We start from the raw sequence: 18,757 nt of genomic DNA, 5'->3' as shown, positions 1-18,757 counted from the left end.
TTTATTCATCCTTCTTGCTGACAGGGTTTATGAGTCTGACACAATGGACTAAGAAACTGTAGATTTTCCCCCAAGAAACAAGTGCCCTTCTTTGTGTGTCTGCAAGGAATGTGGGGGCAAAGGGTAAAATGTGAGCATTATGGTCTGTTAATACCATAAACAGGGCTATGTTCTCGTCTTAAGGTACATGGCAGTTGAGAGAGTTCATCCCGCACTTACCGTTTTGTCTTTTCCTTATCCTTTGTTGTCTTCTTTCACACAGAAGAAATATGAACCCATAATCCTAAAAACACAGCAATTTCCATTAATATGGTTTCTCTTTGCATTTCATGTTTGCTTTTATTATACTCAGTGGTCTATGTTCCATAGTCTATTCCCTGAATTTAGTTTGCACGAAGCCCCTCAGTGTCTATTGAGATCATTTCCCATTGAATGTAATAATGATAATATTTATATTTTCAATTAATGAACATTAAATCTTACATTTGAATGATTGTCTTTACAAGATTGGCAATCATGTAATAGCATATGTTTCCAAAAAAGACAATCATTACTACGATAAAGACTAGAGTAAAATTCCAAATACTTAATTTTGAAGTGAAAAGAAAAGGCATATCATGTTTTATGAACTCTCTCTAAATATTATGATTTTAAAAATAAAGGCAGAAACCTTTTATCTGCATCTATTAGCATCTAATTCCCTTTTCACAGCTAGGATGTAAAGGTAATCAACTTCATCCCTCATCCCATTAGTGTGATGAGAGTTAGGTGTGGTGTCTTTCAGATGAGCTGGGGTAGCAGGATCCAGTTCTGAGACAGAGCTCACTGGGGCTTGATACAAACTGAAAGGTAAAAATGAGCACTCTTCTATTATTTAGGCACCTATCCAGAGGTTGGAGAGAAAAAAAAAAATTTCCTAGTGTAGATTTAGCCTAAGCGAGCAGAGATAACCCCCTTGCCTTCTGTGTCTAATAAGATGTGAATGGGGGCAGAAATAATGAGTATTACATTGTATTTTTCATGTAAAAGCCTGAGAAACAAAATGTCCTGAACACTGGCAGTGATTCCAGTCATTTTCAAATGAAAAGGGCTATTTGTTTCCAAATTACAGCAGCCACTGGAATGCATACGTTTATGCCTCAGAAATCCTCATTTTGTGAAGTAAAATTACCTTTCAGTAATTTAGTCACTGCAGGCTTTGTCCTGCTGACTGGTCAGAAGCTATCAGATAGCTTGCAGCTGCAGGCTGAAGCCCGACCATTTTTTTTTTCTAGGACAGGCAGTTAGTTAGTAGAGCCATCAGTGCGGCATCTGTCATCCTGCTAGGCCCAAATTGTTTTCTATGATGGATGTCACAGTCTGTATGATCAAAATAGAAGCCCTGCTGCTTTTAATTGCAAAATCGGAGTACTTGCACATTTGTTATTATGCTGAGGTTATTACCTCACACAAAATGAATTAACAGGTGAAAATAATTGATGAGAGGAGTCTAGGGATTTTTAGCCTCTTCAAAGAGACTTTGTAATTATGGCATAATGAATGTTCTGAGACATATCTGTGGGGGGCAGCATGAGACCACCAAAGATCTCTTCAGATTGATGATAAATTCTACTGAATTCTACTGTAATACTGCTTAAATTTACTTAGCAATTAGTTTAATAGTCCTACATGATTCATGATAACATACTGAGAATTTTTAAATAACTTTGTTCCATCAATCTATAAATTAAGCTACTTAACTCAGCTTTCTTCCCAAGGTGATGGGAAATGTTAACGAATCAGACTTTCTGAAACAAAGATGACATAGGATAGAGGTTCGGGTTTCAGAAACTCCTGACTAAATGTGGCAGGCATCTCAAATAATTCCTCTTCCCCTTTTGGCTCCTCTCAATAGATTGTGAAAAGAGCCTCACCAAATTTTGTCCAAATATAGTTTTAAGAGTTTCCCAGCACATGAAGACTCTGCATTTGTCCTGTGAAGTACATTGTTTAAACATTTTGCAAGCTGAAGTAATTGCTCTTGGCTTTCTGACCACTCTTCCATTCAGACTTGGTCATAATTCAAATGCATTCAGCCCCTGAGTGCTTCCAGAGTCATGGGAGTCCAGCCATTTTTCCCCTTTTTCATGACATCCTGAAGCTGCACAGGGGATCTCTGTCACCATGAACTCGCTTCCAGCATGGCTTCAGAGCACAGAAGGCACTTTCCCTGTATGAACCCAATGCTGTCAACATGTTGGGATAAGGTTTTCAGGTGTGCCTGACCATGTACAGAACTACGGTTTTAAGATGGTCAACCTAAAAGTTGCAAAGATGGGAAAATATTATTAAGTTCTAGAGAAGACCATTTTTAAAAAATTTAAAAAAACATAATGGAACAATCATGAGCAAACTTCTTTTCAATCATTGGATATTATTCACGTGCTGTGTACATCTAAATCTCAAGGTAACTCTTTAATTAACTAGAGCTAAAAAATTAAATTAATTGTGAGCACTGTTAAAAGAAATATACATAAAGGAAATCTTGAGACTTGAGACCAAGAAAACCTTTAGTTAAAAGTAGAGAAAACTAAAAAGGAAACAGAACTGTAAGTTTTGAGGAAATATACGTTTAAATAAAAGACTCACATGTTTAAAAACATCTATATTCATTTTTTAGGTGACAGGAAGCCTTATCACTGATTCTTACTAGATTGATTAATCCATATTTCTAGAAGACATGCATTATTTACCATTGTTTTTGCTCCTTTTGTTGTCTGTCTTACACACACACACACACACACACAAACTTCCCTGCCCATGAGTTTGTAACGTCTTTGCATAGAATTTCATTGAGTAGCTTTTAATTATTATTTGTTAACTTTTTTCCTGAGTTTAAATGAAATGCATGTTTGAGGTATGCAATTGATATTGAAGTGACTCTTTTTACATTTTATCTATATAATACCGTACATATATAGATATATACACACATACATACTGCCTTATTTTCAGATTTTCTCTCAGAATTTTGGTATTTAAGAGTATATAATATCAAAGAGTCTTAATAACAGAATGAAAAATACATGACAATAAAATATAATAAATGCAAGGCAAACAGTGAACTGCCCCACATGTGAAGCGGACTGTGGCAACACATATCTGGCCACATGTCACTTTCTGAAGCATTTTTCATAAACCTTCACATGCCTGCATTTATCTTCAGTATAAGCCCCAAGATGAATTCCCCACAGACATTAACAATAGATAATAAATGCTTTTTAAACAAAATAGTCTATTTGAAAAATCTATTACATAGGTAGGAGGGTGTTCTGCAATTGGACTTCAATTGTGTCATAAACCATGATGCTATTCAGTGATATTATTTTATTGTCTGGTCTTAGCTTTAATGGAGAGCAACATAACCAAAAATTTAGAGGTTCATGCTGTAAAATTTTGATACCTGTTTCATTTAGATTATATTAGATTATTATTATGAAACACCATGAAAAACACTCAAGGGATTCCAACTTGAACAACAAAAAAACTGAAGACAAAAATTGAATTTCTAAAAAAAATTATGTTAATGAAGGTCAGCTACATTTTTTTTGAAATTTGACTGTAAAGACATTCCAAAATCCTGTTCATAACACGATCCAAGAGCAATAGATTACACAATTTAAATTTCATGGTAAGCTATGCAAACACAAATAGACATGTCTTACACAGAAATGAAGAACACAGTGACTGGGAGTGCTTTATGACAAATGACACATGCGTAGAGTGCAGTAGAACTGACTCTAAAGCAAATTCAGCTGCTTTTTTCTTGCGTCTTCTTTTTTTCTGTATATAATATGTACAGAAGTACAAATGTTTAGACTGTGTCTAGTGACTACGAACAAAGAACATTCAATGCCGTGTGTATGTTTACCAAAGAAATTGTGTTTCAGATGGGAAAATCTGATGTCCTTTTTAACAACTATAGAATTGAAGTAGTCAGGATAGGAAAAAGGGTATTTGTTTTATTCATGGGTGATTGCAAAATAATTCTTGTGTGTCATAGGGAATGGTGAGCTCATGGAATCTGAATCACTGATTTGCCAGACATATCTATTTCAAGGAAAAGAAAAGTTTTTGTTGGTAATCTAATGAGAATGCAAATTATTTTCTTCAGATGACAGAATTTTGGTAGTAAGTATTAGTCTGCTGCTAGCATGCTATGAATTCTGTGTAATTAAATGAAATTGGATTTTGGACCTTGCTTTGTGTAGACAGCACTGGTGTCTGAGTAATACTCCATTCAAACACCTCACCCTGATGTATTGCATTAATAGATCATCAGAAGCAGTTGTCATTCCAGTGATGTATTAGTGCAATACATGAGAATGAGACTCACTGATGATGTATTTAGTACTCACAAGATGGCAGTGTCCGAAGAAGAAATGGGCCCAGTAAGGAAGCCATTGTAATTATGAAGTCAGTTAGTATGCAGTACTTGGCAAGCTTTTTCAGGGTACCAACTTGATGTATTTGCGCTGTAGCTACTTTTAGGAAACTCTTCCTGGTGCAGTGGGAAAAATATTATTATCTCTGTACAAAATAATTTCCACTGGTGAACTATTAGTAAAAGATAATACACATACATGTCTGGTTACCATACGCCATTTTAGTGCATGCCAATGTCCATATTAGCAGAAAATATTGTGTACTGTTAGTACTAGCTTCTGGGAAAATAAAAATCTCCTTTGGTAGGATTTTCTGGGTTGGTACTCAAATATTTTTGCAACAGTAGTTTTCCAACTGATGGTTTCTGCCAAAGGGGAAGCTTTTGCTTGTAAATGTCTACATGCCACCAAGCCATCATCGGCACAGCTTCTGGCATTAGCTAGAGAGGCAGATATTTTAAGTAAAACATTAAACTTAGGTCTCAGTGTCATACATTTTCTGCTAATAGAGCTTGTAACACCTACTATAAATGTAGATGAATTAGAGACTCCTAGTGACCTCTATCTACCTCCTGTGGGGCTTTTTCTAAAAGGGTAAAAGAGAGACTTTTAAATGTTTATAACATAGAGCTAAAAAGGCTTTTTATGCAATGGAATAGCAGTTATTGGTCACCTTCTTATAGCAGCTGATTGCATCATAAATAAACTAGTAGGACCAGTCATCCCAGCTGTGGAATGGATGCATCCAGAGAACAGCCACACAGCATTGGCCATTGGTGAGACAAAGGGAGTTTTCTTCCCAGGGCCTGGGCCTGTAAAGATTAAGGAGTGCCATAAAGCCTGGATGTGTGCAGTTTGGGAAGGAGGAAGTGGCAGAGAAAGAGAAAGAAGTGGAGGTGATAGCTTGTACATGGCATTTCCTTCCCAGAAATTTGTTAACCAAGTATTATTTGAAGGAAGTTTCTTGAAACCCTAGCAAGGAAGACAAAACAGTAATGGAGAAGAAGGGATAACCACCGAGACACAGAGATGCTACAGGGAATCTCATTCCAATTTTCCTAGCTAGGCTGGGTGGTGGCTTTCTTATACTGCATTAAACAATCAAATTTAGAGCAAGGGACTAAATTTGGAAAGGAAAGGGCATATTCTTTTGATTAAGTGGGATTTCTTCATAATTTCATATTTGATTTCATAATTATCATTTAAATTTGGAACAGAGAAATAATTTTATGATTTATGGACAACAAGTAAGTATTCTTTCAGTGAACATTAACCATCTCTGTTTTAACTAAAGCCTTAGAAAATATATTGAAAAAAATGTACTACTGGCTTTTAATTTACAATGAAAATGATTTGTGATGTTTTCTGTAACTGATTCATTTTATGAATGATTATTTATTGTATTGCCTATTTAACTGTGCATTCTTCAAAATGTTTACTGACTTTCCAAACTATTAATGTCCCATACTCAGTTATATTTTAGACTTGTTAGTGACACTGCTGAACTACTGAATAATTATTTTATACTAAGTAAGTTTTCTTAGTATCTAGGAAATAAGGCAGGTAAATTTTTAAAATATTTTTTAAAAATATTTTAAAACACCAAAAGCAATAAGTTATGAAAGTAAGCCCCAGATTATTACACTGTATCTAGCCATCAATTATTTTCATATGATATAAAAATGATTTTTCTCATTAAGGGAGGCAGTTTTGTTATGTATTTAAATAAACACAGGCAGTCTTATTTTTGCCTCAAACATGTTTGCATAAAACAGATTTAATTATTTGTCTAGAGAGTTTAAACAGCCTTTACATTGAAAATGCACATAATTAATCCATAAATATTTGTTATAGAGTTCCGAATTATTAAGGAATGTGACTTAACATGTTTGCCAAAGTTAAGCAACAGTGCTATCAATACCTAAAAGGAAAACCCTAAGGATTTTCTTTGCCTTTTGGAGTAAAAACATAATTTAAACTCTGCCCCAAGCCTCCTTTCGTTTCTTTCTTCCCTTCTTTTCTCCCTCCCTCTTTTTCTCTCTTCTTTCCTTTCATCTTTCATCTTTACTTCTTCTTCTTCGTTTTTTATTTTTGGTAAATGTAACAAAACCCATGAAAAAGAAGAAAAGGTAAAGCATACAGTGGTATGCCACTGGAAAACCTTAATGCTCTGAGAAATGCTTTTAATTGCAGCCAAGGAAGTAGAGGGAAGAGAGTAAGAATATGAGGATGCCATAAAAATGGCTAAGCTAAGATAGTTATGTTAAAATGTTTGGGGGTTTGAAGGTCTTATTCTGATAGCACAAACATATCAATTATATTTCCAATATTTTAAATAGTGATATGAAAAATAATTATAAAAATTGTATATTCTTTAAATTATGGTAAATTTCTAAAAAGAATCATTTTAACTGAAAAATAAATTCTGACCTTTTGAACACTGCGTTCTACTCAACAGTATCTAAGATAGCATTTAATCTAAACGTTTACCCAAAATATCTCACATTGTCTGAGAAGCAACAGGAACAAGAAAATCAGAATTCTCGTAAACATTGCAGGAGGTAAACAAACACTAATCAAAGTCATCCCAAACACTTTGTGGTTTAAAAAGACACTTCATAAACAAATTAAATATACTATGCCACATATCTCTCACATTTTTTTCTAGGTAAAAACTGTTTATTCAGATAACCATCTGCATTATTGGAGTAAAAGGTTATCTTGTTATTTGAAGGCAAAGTCTGAGGGGTAAGTTCCCTTGCACTCATGTGAGACAAATATGCATAACACAATGCTGGCACTTTCACATGTTATCACAGAGAATTCTTCATCAGTTAAGTTCATCAATTAACCTTTTAGCAAAGGGTTTTCTTTAATTTCAACTAGGGCTTGGACTGACTGTTTGATAGCAACATTTCTTTGCTTAACCGGTTTTGACAACTAATTGTCTCCATGGGCTTTTACTTATACATTCATCTCACTGGTTTAACAGCTGGTACTCTGGTTTACCATGTATTATGTGGCTGTTGATCATAAAACCCATCTTAATTCTAATTTACTCCCCATACCTTGTCTTCCTTTGTTTCCGAACTCTTTTCTGTTCTCTCCAGTGTCTGTCTATTCCCTGTTTCTCTCTCTCAACAATTTCTATAGGAAATGATCTAGACTTCCCCATTCTTTCAGCTACATAAATGTTGTCTTTTCATTTGATGGAAATTCTCCTCATCACTCTTCTCCATCTTTTCAGTCTATCTGATCCTCTCATTCTGGAAATGACTATTTCTTTTTCTTTTAACATGAGGAGTTATTTTTCCCATTACTAGCCTTCACCTTCACAGATATAAAAACCTAATTGTGCACTGTGATACAAATGGAATTTGAAATTATCAAGTGCAAAATTAGCATTAAAAAATCATAAGACAACAAACAATAGGGCTTTTATGTGATTTTTGTAATTGCGCGAAACTAGTTACTCTGGCAATAATTGTTTGTGCTTCATTAACATGCAAAATGGCTTTATAGACTAACCCACACACAAAAGAAACCATTTTTGATGAGAACTGTGCTTTGTTTAATGTTAGACACCATTGTATTTGCTTTCCTAATATAACAGTTCTAATTAGTACCTAGCACTCATCCTGAGTTTTTCAGCTTGAACACTCTGAAGGTGACAATCAAGTCACAATTCCATGGCATTCTTTGTCAGTACCTGTCAAAATATAGCTAAGCCGTTAGGAGTTGTGATCTAAATACTAAAAAAAAAAAAAAAAAGTTAGCGGTTCAGAAACAATATGTCCTAGGTAATTTTAAAAAATGAAATTGCACATTAGCTCTTGCTTAAAAACATAATACCATTAATGCTACCTCATTAAATGTGGCCCTGACAAAACTAGATTTATCCTAATAATTTTTTAGCATTGTTTTTATCATTTGACCTTTATCTGTTTGCGTGATTCATTTGATTTTACTTTCTTGGTGAGGCAGTACAGGTGGCATAAAAGCAAAATTTTAAATCAGTTAATAAGTGCACACACACTTATCAGAGGTGATTAGCCATTCATCTTAAAAGCATGAACATTATTCTTTTTAACTGCACTGAAGTAGTGACTCCATTATGCTAGACTTTATAAGCCTAACCACTGTGAAGAGTTCCAACAATCATATCATGAGAAAACATGCAGGTCCCTATTTGGGACTGTCTTGAGTTAGAAGGTAATTCAGATTTCAAAGACATGGGAGAGGGTTTCTCAGTTATTATTGAATCTCATGACTTTCCTTAAAGTCCACAGGAGTGTGGAGGACTAAGTTTATTATGTGATGCTGCCATTTGTGGGTCCTGAATATCAAAAATATATCAAACATAAGATGTGTTACTTTTGAGCAAATGACACACAAGGTAAACTGGTGGATAACTTGAGCTCAGGAGTTCAACACTAGCCTGGGCAATATGGTGAAACCATGTGTCTCCAAATTAAAAAAAAAAAATTAGCTGGGCATGGTGGCACACACCTATAGTCCCAGCCACTCGGGAGGCTGAGGTGGGAGGATCCTTTGAGCCCTGGAGGCAGAGGTTGAAGTGAGCTAAGATGGCGCCACTGCACTCCAGCCTAGGCCACAGAGTGACACACAGTCTCAAACAAACAAACAAACAAACAAACAAACAAAAAACAACAACAACAAAACAAAGAAAGTCCTCTAAACATTTTAAAGTCTCATCCAACAGTGTCATAAAGTTATCACCATTGGATATTATTTCAAGACCCCCATCCTCCTTTTCTTCTGTGTATTTTTTTAGTTTTGCCACTCTCTTAAAAGGTGACACCCAAAACATCTGTCTCTCTTTCATTCTCTTTTTACCCTATTAACTATGTATCTATCTATCTATCTATCTATCTATCTATCTATCTATCTATCTATCTATCTATCATCTATATCTTGCCATCTTGCTGTCTTACTATGTATTATTTATCCATCTAGTTTTAAATGCTTCTATGTTCAGAGTGCAAAATGCTAAATTTAGAGTGATGCATTAAGTCACAGTCTTGACTCAAAGGAGTTTATAAGTCACTATTGGAAACACTCACATAAACAATCATACTGCTTAGTTTGAATCTGTTGGATGAATAAAAAAAAGAGACAGACCTGGTTTAATAAAAGTGTAAAGAGGTTCATGAAAATTTTTCCTAAGGAAAAAGTAATTGTTTTTAGGAGTAAACAATGTAAGGACTGAACCAAACTAAAATTTTTAGTGTACGGAAGACTATGTATTAGGGTTTTGATACTGCTCAAAAAAAAAAAAAAAGCTGATTTTGGCCCACTAACTAGTGTATATATTGGATAATCATTCACTATCAGGTAAGGGTCTCTTGTTACCTTTACTTATATATTTTCAGTTACTAATTTTCTGTCATAACAGGATAGACTTAGATCCATTGCAATCCACAGACATCTCAGGAAATTCACATTTAATTTGAGCTAATTGGAGCATGCATATTATGTGTTTTAAAAACCTAATTAAATGTAATTATAGAATCTCGCATTTACTAAGGTAGTTTCATCTGAAACTTTGTCCAAGAGAATTCTATTGGGAATTTAGACCTCCTTTGCACCTGTGCTCTTTCCTCAATCTAACTGACTTTACATTGGATCCTCAAGGTTTTCCAGAATCCCTAAAGGAAAAAAAAAACAAACAAAACTCTTCACAGTGTTATCAGATCATATTCTAAAACAGATGAAAATATGTAGCTGCTTTATTTGGAGTATAATATTATTAAATCACTAATAATATTCTCTTCTCTAATTTTGTATCTTCCTTCCACCGCATGGTGACACACTCAGAGTAGTTTTTTGATGATAAGGAAGAGGAATCATAGCTAACTTAGGTCTCCTGAATAGCCCACTGACAAATATAATGACATCCAAATACTTATCCAATCCATTCTTCATTCCAGCAATATTCAGACCTCATCATTGACTAAATCCAAGCAACGTGTATGTGTATGTGGTTTTGCAACTGGGCAAATAATCAAAGCAGAGGAATGAATACAACCATCTGTATGGAAATTGGCACACTGCAAATTGGTCCCCTAACTGGGATTAGACAGAATGCATGTTTTCCCCAGCTCCGCTTCTTTCCCAGAATTTCATATACATCAATAACCATGGCTTTCCTTCCTTCAGCTAAAGATGGAGAGAGAGAGAGATGCTTTAAAGTTGTCAGTGTCAGGGAGGGTTTGTCCTGCATAGTTATAAGCCTATTATTTAAAAGAACAAAATGAAGGCTCATTTTCTACAGTGAATTTAATACTTTTCCTGCCTTGTATTATGGCGATAGTGCTGAAAAGTAGAATAAGAAAAAAAGAGAGAGAAAATCGATTATTTAAACTCAAAACTAAGTTATAACCCTGTTTGTATGATGACTCTGCTGAGATATTTACTTACCAATGTAACTTTTAAAAGCACAGTTAGAGCCAAAGAATATTTGATAATTTTTCCTTTTATTTTATAGTTAATTTCCATTATTATGTGAAGTTTAGGAGGGTTTTCTAGAAGACTAATACAATACAGTAGGGTATGATAGAAATCCTGACAGTAGGGTACTCCTGAGATGTCATTGTTAAAAATGTATAAAGTATAAAATGATAACCAAGAGAAATAGATAATAGTGATGATGCAGCTTGTCTAATTAAATCCTAAAGTTTATTACTTACATAAATGTGAAATAATGAGTTTGTATAATTTGGGGAAGGCAAAAAATAAAATATATGATTCCATATAGATGATTAGGATATTCTTGTCTGTGAAAAAAATCTTATGAACATAAATATTATTTTAGTTTGTTCTGATTTTAAAATGTATACTCTTTCAATTTAAAAGAGTGCAATGGAAGGAAAAAGAATCTTGGCTTGAAAAGAAATGTTTTTTAATTTTACTGTGTGTTTTTGTTGTTGCTGTTGTTCCTCCCATAAGCATAGTCATATAAGCAAGCTGTTTGGAGAGAGTAATATATTGATATCATATTGTGGGACAGGATATTAATACTGATTGTAGTAGGTTGAATGATGGCTTCTCAAAAAGAAGTATGTCTAAGTCCTAACCCCCAATATCAATGAATCTGGCTCATTTAGAAAAGGATTTTTGCAGATGTAATTGAGCAAAAGATCTCAAGATGAGACACATGAAGCTGAAGGCAGAGATTGGAGCAATGCATCTCCAAGCCAAGGAACACTAAAGATGGCTGATAGCCACCAGAACATAGGAGAGAGGCCTTGAACAGATTCTCCTTCAGAACCTCCAGAAAAAACCAACCCTGCTGACTTCTTGATTTTGGGTTTTTAGGCTCCAGAACTATGAGAGAATATTTTTGTACGTCAACTTTGTAGTAACTTGTGAAAGCCCTAGAAATGGAATACACCAATTTTTATAATACTGACATTCAGGTATCATACTCAGCCTTCCAAATGAAAATTAGAAACAGTCATTTTACATCAACATACACTTCATAGAAAGCAACACACTAAACTCATGAATAAAATCAAAGTAAACAAATGCAATCACTCCAACCTTACAATAGGGTGTTTAGCGTAGAAAAGGGGTAACAAATTAGACCTCAGGAAAACATCTCTGAGGCACCTCATTTCTGATTATCCTGGGATTTTTTTAACAGACTTTTTTTTTGAGAAGTTATAGCTTTACAAGAACATTGAGCAGAAGGTACAAAGAGTTCCCATATACCCCTACTCCTGCCCCAACTATCAACATATTACACCAGAGTGGTACATTTCTGATCTTTTTACTCTTTTTATTGTTTTGCCTTTTTCCACAATGTCATACAGTTGGAAACATACACTATGTCATCTTTTCAGATTGGCTTCTTTCATTCACTAATATGCATTTGAAGGTTCCTCCATGTCTTTAAAGGTTTCATAGCATATGTCTTTTACTGCTAAATAATATGCAGTTGTCTAGATGTATTCACTTACTGAGGAACATCATGTTGCTTCCAAATTCTGTCAATTATGCATAAAGCTATTATAAACATCTCTGTGTAGGCAAACACATTTGGGTAAATATCAAGGAGCATGATTGTTGGACAGTATGGTAAGAGTAGGCTTAGTTGTTTTTTTTTTTAAAAACTACCAAACTGTCGTTAAGTGGCTGCACCATTTCACATTCCCACAGCAATAAATGAAAGTCCCCGTTTCTCCACATCCTCAATGGTATTTGGTGTTGTCAGTGACTTGGATTTTGGCTATTCTAACAGGTGTGTCATGGTATCTTGTTGTTGTTTAAATTTGCGTTTCCCTAATGACATATGATGTTGAACATTAACTTATATGCTTATTTTCCCTCTTTATATATTTTTTGATAATAACGTTTCTCCTCATGTCTTTGGCCCATTTTTAAAAATTAGGTTGTTCATTTTTTTGAGTTTCAAGAGTTCTGTGTGTCTTTTTGGATAATTTTTTTATCAGATATATCTTTTATAAATATTTTCTCCAAGTCTGTGGCTTATCTTCTCATTCTCTTGACATTTTCTTTCACAAAACAGGTTTTAAATTTTAATGAAGTGCAACTTATCAATTATTTATTTAACGGACCAGGCATTGGTTTTGTATCTAACCCAAGATCATACCCAAGGTCAGCTAGACTTTCTGTTATCTTCTAGGAGTTTTATAGTTTTATGTTTTTATACAAACATAAGTCTACTAACTATTTTGAGTTATTTTTTGTGAAAAGTGTAGGGTCTATGTTTAGATAAATTTTTTCCCTGGTGGCCATCCAGATGTTCCAGCATCGTTTGTTGAAAAGACTATCTTTGCTCCATTGTATTGTCTTTGTTCCTTTCTCAAAAATCAGTCATATTATTTTGGTATTAAGGTAATGTTGGGTCTTTTACTGATCTTCCTACTATGCTCCACTGAACCATTTGTCTTGCTTTTCATTAATACCACACTATTTTGATTACTGTAGTTTTATAGTAAGTCTTGAAGTTGAATACTACCAGTCTTTCAACACTGCTTTTTTCTTCAACATTATGTTGATTATTTTGAGCCTTTTATCTTCCCATATAAATTTTAGCATCAGTTTGTCAATATCCACAAAAATATCTTTCGATATTTTGATTAGAATTGTTTTGAATTTGTAGATTAAGTCAGGAAAAATTGACATTGTGACAATATTGAGTCCTTCTACCCATGAACATGGAAGATATCTCTATTAATTCTTTTTTTGTTTGTTTCTCTCATCAGAGTTTTGGAGTTTTTGTCATATAGATCATGTATATTTTATTTTTAGATTTATAGCTAGGGCTTTTCTTCCTGGGGATGCTAATATAAATGATAAAGTGTTTTTAATTTTAAATTCCACTTGTTTAATGCTGGTATATAGGAAAGCAACTTTTGTCCATTAATCTTGTATTCTACAATGTTACTATAATCATTATTAATTCTATGAGTTGTTTTTGTTGGTTCTTTTGTATTTTCCACATAAATAATCACATCATCTATAAACAAAGTCAGTTTTATTTCTTCCTTTCTACCCTACATACATTTTATTTCCTTTTCTTGTCTTATTACATTAATTAGGACTTCTAGTATGATGCTAAAAAGCACTAGTGAGATAGGACATGTTTACCTTTTTTTCTGATCTTAGCAGAAAAGTTTTAATAATTTCTCACCATTGTGATAATGTTAGCTATAGTTTCATTGAAGATGAACTTTATCAAATTGAGAAGGTTCCCCTTTGTTCCTGGTTTTCTGAGAGTTTGTTATTTTTTGTCAACAATAAGTGTTAGATATTGTCAAATACAGTTTCCAGATGTACTGTTATAATCATGTGATTTTTCTTTTACGGCCTGTTAATGTGATGTGTTACATTAATTGATTTTTCAAATATTGAAGCAGCTTTGCATACATGGGATAAATCTACATTGTTATGGTGTATAATCTTTTTATAAATTATTGAATTCTATTTGCTATTATTTTGCCGAGGAATTTTTTATCTATGTTCTTGAAAGATATTTGTCTATAGTTTTTTTTTTCTCATTATATCTCTATCTGATTTTGGTGCTAAGGTAATTTTGGCCTCATAATACAAGTTCAGAATTACTGTTTCTACATCTATATTCTAGGACAGAATATAGAAAATTATGAAAATTTATCCCTTGGTTGTTTAGTACATATCCTATTATTAATCAGTGAGATAGAATTAAGAATACATGTAATGTGAAAACAGTATAGAGATTTAAAATATTATCTTTCATATTATAATTTTGCAGTAGTGAAATGAAGATTTATTTTCAGGTAAATCACAATGTGATATATAAAAAACTGTGGTTTAGTTTTAGAAAATAAATGTTGATTACCAAGTATAAGTAAGTTAATAATGTGTATTATGTTATATATACTGTGAGCAAAGTAAGGGAACCTCATTTCAATTTAGAGCAATATTCAAAGAAAGTTTGAAACTAAGCCCATATTGAAAAATCCTTTTAGCAATCATTTTTTAAAAATTAAGTTTCTAGAGATATACTTACTTTTGTTAAATAAATATGTTTTAATAACTGAAAATCATCAGAAGTTTGGATTTCTCCACTGTGAACAATTAAAAAACTTTTAAAATTAGTCATCATGGCCAGGCGCAGTGGCTCACACCTGTAATCCCAGGACTTTGGGAGGCCAAGGTGGGTGGATTGCCTGAGGTCAGGAGTTTGAGACCAGTTTGGCCAACATGGTAAAACCTTGTCTCTACTAAAAATACAAAAAAAAAAAAAAAAAAAAAAAAAAAGCCAGGCTTGGTGGCAGGTGCCTCTAATCCCAGCTACTGGGGAGGCTGAGGCAGGGAAATTGCTTGAGCCAGGGAGCTGGAGGTTGCAGTGAGCCAAGATCATGCCACTACACTCCAGCCTGGGTGACAGAGTGAGACTCTGTCAAAAATAATAATAATAATAATAGTTCGCCATCATTTCAAGCTTCCCAAGATTTCTGTTGGCCTTAGTTTTTGAGGTCTAGAGATGGACGTGATCCCTCAGTACTTTCCTGAGTCATTCCAGTTTAGTTCTCAAAAATAGGTTTATTAATTTTCTATTCATTTATCAAAAGCAACAGGTCAGGAATACCAAAGTTGTCGAAAAAGTGTACAAACTTTTGTCTTCTTGAATAACTATACCTATTTCTGTGTTGAAGAAAATGCCCATGGGCCAAGTGTTTTGTCAATAGCAAATGTCAATGAGAAGAGCGACCATTTATTTTCTAAGCAAATTATTAGAATATGTGGGTATATTGGAAAATTAGCAACCTAAAGATTCTAAGTTCTCAAAAAGTTTAGCCTATCTCTGATTATTTCTTCTCCAATGCTACTGTGAAACCTATAAGGCTACTTGTACTTTACCCCAGAATATGTTCATTATACTTAATCACAATATATCATTAATAAATTAATTTTATATGTGTATGTGTTACACTCCAGATATTGTGTAAGGGAGTTGCAATTCAGTACTTGTGCGCATGGTGCTTTCATTTTGATAGGAGACTACAACACATAGATAAATAAATATATATAATATATAATTTCCAGTAGGGATTGTTTTATGGCAAAATAAAGTTTGGTAAGAACAGGAGTACTTTTGGCCATGGGAGTATTTTTCTCCAACCAATATAACAAAATTTAAGGGAGAGTTCTCTGATAATGTGAAATTGGAGCAGAGACCAAGACAAAGTAAGGTTTTGAGCTATGAGTTTTTCTAGGAGAAGAAATTTTTAGGCAAAAATAGGATAAGCCTTGAGCCAAAAGTTACATGGATTTTTCAGAAAAGGTGAGGAGGTCAGAAGTGAAGAGATAAGAGAGTAGATAATAAGTAGGGATAAGAGATAAGCTCATAGAAGTGGAAGGAGAGTAGGCAGGACAGGTAGAACCTTGTGGACTATTGTAAAGTGTTTGAATTGTGCTTTAAGGAAGTTTCAAAAAGAATTAACAGACCAGAAGCAAGGTGTGAAATGATGTAATTTACAATTCGAGAGGGTAGCTCTGACTATTGGCTTTAGAATAAACTCCCAGGAAGTAGAAGGGAAAAGATCAGTTAGAAGTGATTTCAATAACAAGTGTTAACTGAAATCAGCCTGACTAGTGTGGCAGGACCCAGGGGGCAGGAATTGAAAGATTCAAAATGCAATTGGACATTAGAGCTGACAGGATCTATTGGTATCTGTGGATACATTAGAGGTGGAGTAGAAAAAAATGAGATCAATGAATGATTATGCCAAAATTTTTGACCTGACATATCAATAATTGAGGTTTTTACTTACTGTGATGGAGAATACAAATAGGACTGGATGTAAAACCACAAGTTTAGCTTTGGAGACGTTACATTTGAAATGTTGAGTAGGCAGTTTGATATCTATGTGTGAAGCTCAGTAAATAGGTCCAGACTGGACATATAGATTTGAAAATCGTCAATGTTCAGATGACATCTAAAATTTTGGGCCTGAATATGATTATCCAATAAGTAAGAGAAAAAAGGGTTTGACCAGGATGAAAACCAGGTTTTATGGAGCTTGAAACTTCATAATTTTGGTGATTATTTTTTGATAAAAATAATAGGCAATTAAAATAATCAAGTACAAAGTTTTGAAGGGGTCCTATCCATATCGAGAACTTCAAAGCTTGAATTTTGTTAACACCATGGTAAATCTGCTTGTGGTTGGGAAGTTAGGGGATAAGCAGCAGAGTAGATTAAGCAGTTGCCAACTTCTAAAAGGAAACTAAAAAGTGGTATTCCAGAAGCAAAGTAGTGAAAGTGTTTCCAGGAGGCAAGAGTAATCCACTGGTTTAAATGATGATGACTTAGCAGACAAGATGAAGACAAATAATGGACCATCAGATTAGGTAACATTGTGGAACTTGACAAAGAGTAGCCTTGGTTGGTGTAGCAGGAACAAAATCCTAGTTGGGGTACATTTAGACACCTAAGTGGAGAGTAAATAGGGAGCAATGAGTTTTCTGCAAAGAAAGGAGATCCATAGATCTATGGAGCAGTTCAAAGGGATAGATACATCAAGGGATAAATTTAAGGATCACTCATATATATGTGGCTTGATTTACTGGATAACTAACATTTAGATTACCTGAAAGCAACCTATGTTAAATGCAAGAACATGAAGTTAAAAACAAGGACAGATCATTTCTTTTTAATAAGAGTATAGCTCTAAATACAATATGCCCTTTTTCCCAAATTTCTCCTATTTCCTGAAATACATAAAGCTATATATGTGTAATGACAGAACAGATCTTTAGTACAAGCCAAACATCTTGTGAGAGAGACTTTCAGCTAAATGTTTTTATGTTTTTGTGTTTATTTATTTATTTATAGAGATGGGATTTTTCTATGTTGCCAAGGGTGATCTCACACCCTTGACCTCAAGGAATCCTCTCACCTCAGATTCCCAAAATACTGAGATTACAGGAATAAGCCACCATGACCAGCTATGCTTTTGTGTTTAATATAAGAAATATATAGTTCTTGTAAACAGTCAACTTTATTGAAGTATAATTTCCATTTAATATAAGTATGTATTAATACTTCAATGAGTATTGACAAATGTGTACACCCATGTAAGCATCATTCTGATCAAGGTCCACATTTTCATCACCTTCAAAAATTTCTGGTATCCCTATTCAATCAACTTTCCACAATACTTACTCCAGTCAACCACTCATGATTTCTGTCACCAAAAGATTAGATTTAAATGTTGTAGGACTCTATATAATTGAAATCCTATGGAATGTACTCATGTGTGTGGCTTCCTTGCCACTGTGTTGATTTGGGTATTAGAGTTTCACTACTGGTATTGCTGAATAGTGTTTTGTTGTATATGTATCCTACAATTTGCCTATTCATTTATCTGCTAATGAACATTTGGAGTTTTCATGGAGTTCTTATGAATACCATATAAATTTTCTTGTGAGTATAAATTTTTATTTTTTTGGGTAAGTACCTGGAAGAAGGATCTGTATGTCATACAATAAATATGTGGTTAACTTTATTAACCAACTGCACAATAGTTTTTGAAGGTAGTCATAATATTTTACCTTCCCATCAGCACTTTATGAGAATGACAGTGGTTCCACATCTTCAGAATTGTTAAAGAGGTATCCCATAACAATTAGCTAGAAATATTCCCAGTCTCTAAATTTTCTAAACTGGCCTTTGTGAAATTATACATATGAAGTTGATTTTTTGAAAGGAATTGAGTCAAATGTAAAGGATACTTACCTAATGTTTTCTTGTGATAATCAACTTTGTCAATGAAAACTACCATACTAGAGAGCCTGTT

Source organism: Pan paniscus, chromosome 7 (assembly GCF_029289425.2).
Source record: "Pan paniscus chromosome 7, NHGRI_mPanPan1-v2.0_pri, whole genome shotgun sequence".
Lineage (NCBI taxonomy): Eukaryota > Metazoa > Chordata > Mammalia > Primates > Hominidae > Pan > Pan paniscus.
Note: the sequence above shows the minus strand (reverse complement) of the source record.